The sequence below is a fragment of the Schistocerca gregaria genome, chromosome 6, assembly GCF_023897955.1.
Source record: "Schistocerca gregaria isolate iqSchGreg1 chromosome 6, iqSchGreg1.2, whole genome shotgun sequence".
Taxonomy (NCBI): Eukaryota; Metazoa; Arthropoda; class Insecta; order Orthoptera; family Acrididae; genus Schistocerca; species Schistocerca gregaria.
In genome coordinates this window covers 341,712,779-341,724,106 of record NC_064925.1, presented here as the reverse complement: position 1 = coordinate 341,724,106, position 11,328 = coordinate 341,712,779, and positions in this window count along the sequence as shown.

The following is an 11,328-nucleotide window of genomic DNA, read 5'->3' as shown; positions in this document are numbered from 1 at the left end:
CAAGTCACTATGTTAGCAGGCCCACTTGCAGGTCATTCAATACGATTATCTAGCTGTGAAATCATTGAAATTGTTCTGTGGCATGGTAGGTCTCCACACGCCCATGTACAGTATGTGTTCCTCAGTAGTTTAGTAACAGTTGTATTGCGATTTCTGAAGACAGTCTATACAAAAATGCCTTGTAATTTCATGTACAAAGAAGTGGCAGTGTACAAGGGTGTATGTTAAGAATGAAAAATGTCATTTTTGTGCGCTTCTATTAAAATTATAATACTCTTTCATAAAATCTCATTACCATTGTACTGAAATTGTAATCAAGATTCTTCAGCGATCATTGGAAGCTTTGTAAATGAAGCTCTGGCTTAAGATATACAATGACTAATAAAGATAATCATTTTTAAGATAGAAAATAGGACTTGCAATTTAATGTACCATTCAGTTCACCATCTTAGGTTACTAAGGAAGGCTACTGTAGCTGTTATACTATAAAAATAAACCAGGTTCAATATAACTAAGAAATATATTGACTAGTTCCAAGCATACTCACCTGTCTGTATACAGTTTATGCCATGGCCATGAAAGGTAATAAGTCTCCATTCAAATGTGATACTTTTTCAGTAATTAGGACTTTGTTTTACTACCTCGCAGAGGAAACATCTGCTAAGGTTTTCATTTCTTTTTGGATAAGATACTATCAAATTAGTTTTACACTTAACATTTACTGGTTGTGCATAACATACTAGTTTATTACCACTACAAGTAAGAGTCTGCTGTGTCTGAGGCAGTAATTATTACAGGTTTGATCTCTATTTTATCTTTCATCATCTGCACCTACATCTATACTCTTCAAGCCATCTTATGGTAGAGGGTACATTTTGTACCATGTCACATCTCCTTTTCCCTGTTCCAGTGGTAAACAGTTAAAAGGAAAGAATGACTTCTGGCAAGCCCCTGCTTGGACTCAAATGTCTCTAATTTTATCTTCATGGCCTATTTGTGAAATATATGTAGGAGGACTCAATATATTGGTTGACTCTTCTAGCAACATCCACTCTTAGATCTTTAAAAGTAAACCACACCATGATGCAAATACTTATCTTGTAACATCTGCTCCTGAAGTTGGCTAAGCATCTCCATGATGCTTTCACACTCACTAATTGACACTGTTAATGTACAGTTTTGTTCTCTCACATGGAGGGGCAGGCTGGCGGCAGCTGTGTTGGTTCTGTTTAGCTAAATGATGTTAAAATATGCACAAATAGTTTTTTACATTTAAAACGATTAAAATACACTAAATAATATTTACTTATAATTTTCTATAAAACAGAGACAACAATGGTGTGGCCAAGACTAAAGTGATGATGATGATGATGCTTCTGACAATTCCCTTGAAGTCTATTCCGAGTAAATGCTATGTGGGCAAGAAGGGTGGTTGGAAGGACAGGACTATAAAGATAGATAGGTCACTTTGTCTAGGAGGGGGGGAGATGCTGTTAGGCTCATAATAGAGATGGAGGCTGGATGGGTCAGCAGGCAGGGAGAGGTATTAGAGAGTTGATCTAAGCAAAGGTCATAGGAACTATGACAATAACTTGTAGAATATGTAGCTGTAGTTCAGAATGAGGAAACTCGCTGAAGTTCCTTTGGATAGGATATGTGGGGTGGAGGGTGAAGAATTGGTAGGACATATTGTTGTAGGTGTGATGGCAATCCAGAGGAAATGGACAATGAGGTCTTAAGGTTACAGGATGTATAAGATTTGCAAAGAGGTTTTAGAAATTTTTGGAGAGGTGGGAATTTTGACAGATGGTAGGGAATGCATGCATGAGAGGGAAATTGGATGTAAAGGCAAAGCAGAGTGACTGATTTTCTAGAACATGTAAAAAGTAATAAAAGCTTGTGTGTTCATAGATCGAGGCCATATTGCAAAATGTGAGGTGAGTCAGAGAAGGGTTTTGTAAATGTGGAGGATTATAGAAATGTGTAATCCCCATAAATGGCCTATCAGTAGTTTTAGTGATTTAATCAACTGTGAGCTTTCTGTTGGGTGAATAATAGATGATGAAGACATGTTAGCTCATTACTAAGACTTAGTTCAAGATATTTATATGTGTTAGTAAGATGGATGGGATGGTTACAGATGACGAGGTGTGCATAAATGGATGGAGTGATAGGAAGCATAGACCATGATTATTGGCTGTATTTTCACAGTATTGATTTTGAGGCACCAGAGGCTATATAGCATCTCGAAAAAAAGAAATGTAAATAACTTTATCAATATGTGATTACAATGGAGCTGCTATACGTGCTCAGAGAATTGTAATTACTATTATCTGTGTATTGTAGTGTTTAAGAGAAGATTTAATTGTCTTCTCTTGTCTTCTTCTTCTTTGTTTTTGGTGCCTGGTTGGTTCTGATGTCGCATTTAGATTATGGTCTCTAAAGAATTATTTCTACTATATGTTGTGTATTTAGAATTTCTGCTAAATACAGATGTCAGTATTTAATGCAGTACATGTTTTTGTTAATAGCAAGAAACTACCTTCCTTGTCCCCTTTATTTAATTAATTATGTAACAATTAAATGTTACCCTCGCCATTTGTAATTGCTATGGCGAAGCGATACCATTGTTGCTAAAATTGATAAAAATTTATTCATAGCTATTTCATTCTGAAAGTACTGAAAGTATTTAATCCCAGTAAATGTAAAACGACATATCATAATAATTTTCATTTAATTTTAGGCCAGAGGTACAGTTTTATTGAAAGGAATTATTTTAATTGTGTACACTGCCATTGCACGTAGTGCAGCTATACCTGAGCATCAAGCCTCACAGAGAAAAATAATTGTTTGAATATTATATTAAATTTTATTATTGTGTAACATTAAAGATAGATCATTTTTTTATCCATCATGAAAAAGTAGACTTATTGAGTTGGTTGTGGAAGTACCATTGAGAAGTATGGGATGTTGGGTGGAAGCAGGAAACCAGCATTTTTGGCATACTTGAGTAGATGGTTAGTGGAGGTGGCTGATTACATCAGTTGTGTAAGGGGGATATAGGAAAGAAGGCATGATTGATCCTTCGGGCACTTCTGTGGTTGTATGGAAGATCCTGACTGGGTACTGTTGATCATGGGAAAAGAAGGGCGATACTTAAGTAAGAAAGCTGTGAGGTGGAAGTAACGGATTGAAAGCGCATGTGTCTGTAGGTTGAAAAGGAGACCTGAATATCGCACTCGGTCACAAGTATTTTCAAACTAGAGAGAGAGAAAGATAACACGATAACGTTTGTTAAGTTGTAGGGATACGAGACAGATTAAACTGAAGATTGGCTGTCTATGGAGTACTTTGATGAAAGTTACGAAATTCAGGATGGAAGACATAGATGTTGCAATGCTGCACTGATGCCATGGTGGAAAATTCAAACGTTGGCAGGGAAATAGGTCAATTTGGCTACCGCCACTAATCTAACTCTACCCCTCCCCCACTACCCTCCCTCCTTCCATTTCCTCAACTCCCCCAAATGGAAATTGGTGGGAAAAAGACTCAATCTGTGGTGGGCAGCTGGATAGGATGGATGTAGGTCTTTTTTGTATGCGGTTCAGTGTAGTGTTTATTTAAACGATCTGAGTTGCCATTAATTGACCACTAGACAGTAGCTCCATCCAGCATGTTCATCTTGAGGCTTGAGGCCAACTGACATAGTTCGCAATGCCACTACTAGAGGGCGCTTTTGATCCTCCCTCGCCCCTCATGACATAATCCAAGGTGGCGACCCAGGGAAAAAAATGGCGGGAAATTCGTTCAGTCTGTGTCTAGCTGCTGGACTAGGAGGATCTAACGACAGCAGGTTAATATAGCGTGCACAAGGCATTGTTTGAACAATTTATTTAAGGATATTGTACTCTTATCTCAGAAATCGCAATACATCTCGAAATTGGCACTGCCGTTTTAAAAACTTTAGACAACTTTGAAAAATTGCGGTAGTTATTTTCGATAGTGAATGTATCTGGAAAACGTTGTCGCATGCCCTCTTTGCAGAGTCGTGGCCACTGGAAAGAAGCCATGCGCCAGGCTCATGGCACCAGCATGTGGCAGCCACAGGGCAGCCACAACTAACAAGGGAACCACCCCATCGCACCCCCCTCAGATTTAGTTATAAGCTGGCACAGTGGATAGATCTTGAAAAACTGAACACACATCGATCGAGAAAACAGGAAGAAGGAGTAGTCCATGCGCAAAATGTGGAACATCAATGATAGCGCGACCTTATGAGCGCCGTGGTCCCGTGGTTAGCGTGAGCAGCTGTGGAACGAGAGGTCATTGGTTTAAGTCTTTCCTTGAGTGAAAAGTTTACTCTCTTTATTTTCGCTAAGTTATGATCCGTCCGTTCATTCATTGACGTCTCTGTTCACTGTAATAAGTTTAGTGTATGTGTTTTGCGACCGCACCGCAAAACCGTGCGATTAGTAGACGAAAGAACGTGCCTCTCCAATGGGAACCGAAAACATTTGATCGCAAGGTCATAGGTCAACCGATTCCTCCACAGGAAAACACGTCTCATATATTCTATACGACACTGGTGATGGTATGTGCAACACATGACAGGAACATGTTGTCGACCCACCTAACTTGTACGCTTGGTGAATGGGTAAAAAGATTCTTCTACCTTGTTCGATTTAGGTTTTCTTGTGGATGTAATAATCACTCCCAAAAAGTGATGAAAACATAATAGTTTGTCACATAAAAGGAAAATATAAAATTAAACGTTTTTCCTCGAGGGAAGACTTGAACCAAGCACCCCTCCTTCCACAGTTGCTCACGCTAACCACGTGACCACGGCGCTCCTGCGCTTATAATGTCCTTGATGTTGCTTATGTTGAGCATCAACTACTCAGTTTGTATATTTTCCTTATTTTTTCCTAGTTCCATAGAACTTCTTCCTGTTTTCTCAATTGATTTGTGTTCAGTTTTTCAAGGCCTATCCACTGTGCCAACTTATAACTGAATCTGAGGGGGGTGCTATCGGGAGGTTCCCTTGTAAGCAGTTCCTGTTGCGCTGCAAATACCCACAGCCTTCCACCTCACCCCTGGCGCACGGATACCCCTTGCCGTTGAGCACGAGCTGCCTCAGGAGTTATTACACCTGATGTTTAAGCAATGCGAGGAGTATTAAATAAATGTAAATGTCGTGTGAGTAGGACCTCCCATCGCGTAGGCCGTTCGCCGGGTGCAAGGCTTTCGATTTGAAACCACTTCGGTGACTTGCGCGTCATGGGGATGAAATGATGATGATTAGGACAATACAACACCCGGTCCCTGAGCGGAGAAAATCTCCGACCCAGCCGGGAATAGAACCCAGGCCCTTAGGATTGACTTTCTGTCGTGCTGACCACTCAGCTACAGGGGTGGGGGGTATTGTCCAAACTTATCTTGAAGATTTCACCGGAACTAAATGTATTACTGCACAAAGAGAGAGAGAGAGAGAGCTCTGCAGATGACACAAGAATATTTAAGAATTTGCGATGTAATTACACGTTTATTCCGAGGAATTCCAACCCCTCCCCCCGCCCCTACCTGAACATGGACTCTAAAAAGTTCGTCGCACACTTGTGAAACCTCCCAGTGTTACTGCCTGAAACACTTCGCTTGCCTTTGTGGGAAATACCACAGCCTTCCCTTGTCTTCGAGCACAAGCTGCGTCAGAAGTTATTAAATCCAATTGAATATGTCGCTAAATACACTTTCAAAAAGACCGCTGCACAGCAGTTTGCTCCAATTTTGCGATGTATACGGCCACACTTGGAACACAGACTCCAAAAGAAGACCGCAGCACGCTTGTGAATCCTTCTTGCTTTCCTCCCTGAAACTCTTTTGTGAGAAATAGATCCCAAAACCGACATAAGCTGCAATATCCAGTTTTACACGCCAAAACGACAATATTTGGAAGCCGATATAAATACCTCTGTAACTTTAAACAGGATGCTCAACAGTTTTCGAGTTTTAGCTGCTTGTTTGGAGGCACTGCGAGGGAGAGAAAAATTTCTGAGTGTCACAGCTGCTGTGGTCTTCATCACTTTTCTGAAACACTAAGTGGACATGGTGCTGCAGACAGGGACGTTTAAGTTCTTATTTTTTTATTTTCCTCAATTTTCGAAGCACGCTAGTGTCTAAACACAGGCGGGAAAATCAGAACAATGACATAACTTCAGGACACATTTCGAATCCCACAACAGAACATGAAAAAAAACCACAACCAGAATTCGAAGCACTGACTTACAAACAAAAAAATGGCTGGAATTTTCGGTCAATTTTCGATGTCCTGCAACTGCTGGTCTCCAGATGCTCTAAAGCCATAATGGCACATGGGGGACAGCATCTCGCGTGTCCAAACCAGAGGAGGATTGTCTGCTTGGACTTGTCTCTGAATATTCGAACAAAGAAGACATCATGTAACTCTCAGACGTCATAGAACACTCCGTGGATACTTTGCCCCTGTCTTGTCCGAATCAGCCGGCCGCGGTGGTCTCGCGGTTCTAGGCGCGCAGTCCGGAACCGCGCGACTGATACACACGGTCGCAGGTTCGAATCCTGCCTCGGGCATGGACGTGTGTGATGTGCTTAGGTTGGTTAGGTTTAAGTAGTTCTAAGTTCTAGGGGACTGATGACCACAGCTGTTAAGTCCCATAGTACTCAGAGTCACTTGTGCGAATCAGTCTGTAGAAACTCCTATGCTCTACACAAAGGATATCTTGTGACTCTCTAATGTCTTGCAACTTCTTGTGAATGGAGAATTGGAGAATTCTGATTTGCTCTTTCTGAATTTACCCACCAAATTGCTGGTGCGCTGTCCACCACTTTCTGCAGACGGACAAATTATGAGAACTTCAGCGGCAAAGTGTTTTGTATAGATCGAAAAACAAACAGCAATCATATTGAACTGACAGTTAAAGCCTGCAAAAGTGGTCTACAAATTACAGAATACGGAAACTACCATCAAAGACACTTCCCCAATCACACTGCTTTCCTACTGTCGAGGAAGGCTTGAATGTTTCGGCGTGAAACCGATTTACAACCAAGATATCACTACAAACGATTGTATCACCATACCATATTGATGCAGTAAACACAATTCGTATTGTGCACCATACAAAATCATCACTTCTGCATCCTGCATATAGCTATCGACCACCAGGCACTCGTACATATACTGCAAAGACAGACAGATCCCAAAACAACATATACACGTGCATCTTATATAGTCGTGGCACTAGACATTTCCCACGAGGTTCGTTGGTCATCCATCGCGGCCTAGGGTCATGAGTCTTGTGCCCCCTGCAAATGCTGGCCTGATGTGCGATCAGAGATCCCTCTGCAGGCTGTGGCCACTCTCTGAACTGGTGTACAATTGGTTCCCCCAGTACAAAGAAATCCACTGATGGTAACGGTTTCAACCTGGCCTGACTGCTTGCTGCCATGGTCCCTGCATCGAGTCTCGATCATCTCCAGTTGCTGAGGTTACAAGAACATATGTACTTTCACATGGTTTGCCACAACATAATACCATTTACCTGACCAAGATATCAATCACATAGCAGTATGCTACCGATCATTTGCACAGTATACTTCCGAAGATAAAGAGTGGTATTATATCTCTAGAAACCCGAAACTGTAGTGAGGTTGTTATGTGGAATGGGCTGCAAACAACTCAGTACCTAGAAATTTCCACACATATTTTTAACGAATACTGAAGTCAGTAATATAACAGATTCCAATTCATCCTTTTACTTTACAAAGTCAACTAAGGTCTTAATATTTAAAATCTCATCCCTAGAAAACCAGAAAATCTCTCTACCATCTGTTATTTTCACCATCTAGATGCACACAGTCCACAGGACAGTCGATGTTCTTTGAATCAAATTAAGGCAGGAAATTTGTAGAATGGCAGCACAAGCAGTCAACCGGTTAATTGACATGGAAGGGAATACTTTTCCAGTGCCGATATTGAATCTTTTCAAATTCCCACGGAGAAAACTTGCATCACACGTGATCACAAAGGCTGCCCAAGACATACTGAGTATTAGTTCGCTAATGAGCCTCCTAGAGGGCGACACGATTAGGTCAGCTACATTCATGTAGCCGAGCCTTTCCAGGTTGGGTTATTCACCGACAGCTCCCGCCGAAAGCTGGAAATGTCAAGTCGTTCTGGCCACAGGGTACCTCCGCCATGCACACCAGGCACAATCGTCCAAGGAAACGAGCCGCATATTTAACAGCGTAATTACAATTAAATATTACGTTCGTAGAGCCAATATGGCGACATTCGACAAAGAGCAAAGTAGCGGAAATACCTTCTCCTGATGGCTGTGACTCTGGAGATATAAAACCGATAAAATTACGAAAAATAGGTATAAATTGAGGGAAGAAACACGCCGAAATTTTGGGAAATTTAAGGAGAACTTGTATCTCTTCTGCTTGATGTAGGTAAATTCTTGTACACGGGAAAGAGTGTGTGGTAGCAAGAAGAATAAGAGAAATAGTTGACATGGAAGCACCGGAAACCAGGGAAAAAGTCATTTTTCGTCGACAGCGATAAGACAGCTGGAACAGAATCTTCAACGTTTATGACCACCAAATGTAGAGTAATAAACCTACATACGTCTGATCACACGCCCCGGTGTGAGCCAGAGCTGCCGGCCACTGCATTATAGATTTTCATGAAGAATGCTTAACTAAGGAGCGTTGTATTACCAACTGTGGAACTGCAATATAGAACTAAAAATGGATCGCGTGTTTGACACTGTGCAGGACTGACTAGGAGTTTTAAACCCTAACAAACATCAGTTACAGTGCACTTATCTGTTCTCTCTACTTTGTTGTGTCAGCTAACAAATTCATTACAAACATTTGCTGTATGGTTTTTTAACAACATGCTACTGTATGTCTATTGAGGTAATACTGATACATGCAAGTTGACAGCTGTCTTTGATGCTTTCCTGGAAAAGAGAAACATCTGTCTCTAAATTGACTATCATCTGCGTTAAAGGATAACAGTAAGTGGATGGAGTGATTGGTTGAGATGGTGTTGTAATGAGGTATGATTTAATTGTAGACTGATGATACATTCTAGAGAGGGAGTGGTTGCTGCAGGCCATTTACCACTCATTTAACCATTTTTCCCGTTGTTCTCCTGGGAGGTATCATTGTGTAGGATAACTTGCGTTCGGCCTGTATACAAGAACGTGTGCTGCATGTGACTTAGAGCAATATCTACCTGCGATCAGCAAAACCACTGTCATGAGAGGATATCCTACTCATGTGTGATGATGAAACATGTCCATCGATGGAAAACCTGTTTTGGCATCCTCCTCTAGACCAACGAAGATTTATGCATAGTACTCTAGTCTCCTGCTGCATCTTGGGGCATAAAATCGAGTCTTCAGTTTCATAACTACGGTGATTCTAAGTTAGTGGCAGGTGTTTGTGAGGTACTGTAATCCTTGTATCTACAGCAGCTTGACAGATGTCCTGTTTACGGAGTTAGTGGCAGCATGGCGTGTAATTTTACATGTCAAACAACTCTGCTATGCATTTGTCTCCCTGTGAGTAGCATTATCCATTGCTGACAATCATTTTAGAGGACTGATATGAGCTTAGTATAATTTCTGAACGATGATTGTTTCTGAACAGTGGGCGCTATACACCTACAAAAAAGCTATATTGTGCATGTATGACAAAGACTATGTTTTGTCCTTTGGTGTAGAAAGAAGTAGCTACTGTGGCTTTAGAGAATCACCAGACCAGCAGTTGTAGGACACCGAAAATTCCAGCCATTTTTCTTGTCTGTAGGACATTGCTTCAAATTCTGGTTGTGTTTTTTTTTTTCACGTTCAGTTGTGGGATTCGAAATATTTCATGAACTTCTAAATATGTAATTGTTCTAATCTTCCCGTCTGTTTCTGTACCCTGGCACACTTCGAAAAATGAGGAAAATATAAAAAAAGCCGTTAACGTCCCTTACTCCAGCAGCAAATATAAAGGAATCCCACTTAGCGTTTCAGAAAAGTGGTGGAAGACCGCAGCAGCTGTAACACTCGCAAATTTTTCTCTCTCTTGCAGTACCTCCAAACAAACATCCAAACGTCGAAAAGTGGTGCGCGTCCTGTTTACTGTTACAGAAGTTTTTATTTTGGCTTCCAGATATCGTCGTTTTGGCGTGTGAAATCGGATATTGCAGCCGTTATCGGTTTTGCAATCAATTTCCCTCAAAAGCCCATGAAGTGCCTCAGTGTGGAAGGCAGGATCTACAGGCGTGCTGCGATCTTTTTCTAGAGTCTGTGTTCAAGTGTGGCGGTACACATCGCAAAATTGAAGCAAAATACTGTGCAGCGGTCTTTTTAAAAGTGTATTTAGCGATGTATTCAATTGGATTTAATAAAGCCTGAAGCAGCTTGTACTTGAAGACAAGGGAAAGCTTGGTATTTCCCACAATAGCGCGCAAAGTGTTTCAGGGAGTAAGACTGGGAGGTTTCGCAAGTGTGCCACGATCTTTTTAGAGTCGATGTTCAAGTGTGGGGAGGTGGTATTCCTCAGAATAAAACGTGTAATTACATCGCAAATTGTTTAAATATTCTTGTGTCATCTGCAAAGCTTTCTCTTTTTGTTCAATCGTCACTTAGTTCCTGTGAAATCTTCAAGATACGTATGTGACAATATTCCGCACATCGCTTAAACACCAGATGTTTTAAGTCCTGAGGCAGTTCACAGTCAGTGACAGGTAGTATCTGTACGCCAGGGGTGAGGCTGTGGCTATTTTCAGCACAACAGGAGTAAGATTGGGAGGTTTCACAAGTGTGTCACCATCTTTTTAGAGACCATATTCAAGTGTGGGGGTGGTGCCACAAGTCTGGCTTGTGGCTTCTTCCAGTGGCCATGACTCTGCTGCAAGGAGGGCATGCGAGAAATTTTTCCAGATACATTTAGTGGGATCCGGGTCATTTTACATACATGGTTTCTTTCGCTATTGGAAAAAATGTACTGAAATTGTTTAATGTCGTCTAAATTGTTTAAAACACCAGTGTCAATTTCGAGGTGTATTGCGATTTCTTAAATAAATAAATAATATACTAAAATTTTCTATATAATGCCTTGTGAACGCTATATTAACCTATCGTCATGAGATCCTCCCAGTCCAGCAGCTAGACACAGACTGAACGAATTTCCCGCCATTTTTTCCCTGGGTCGCCATCTTGGATTATGTCATGGGAGGGGGAGGATCAGCAGTGCCCTCTGGTAGTGGCGTTGTGAACTAGGCCAGTTGGCCTC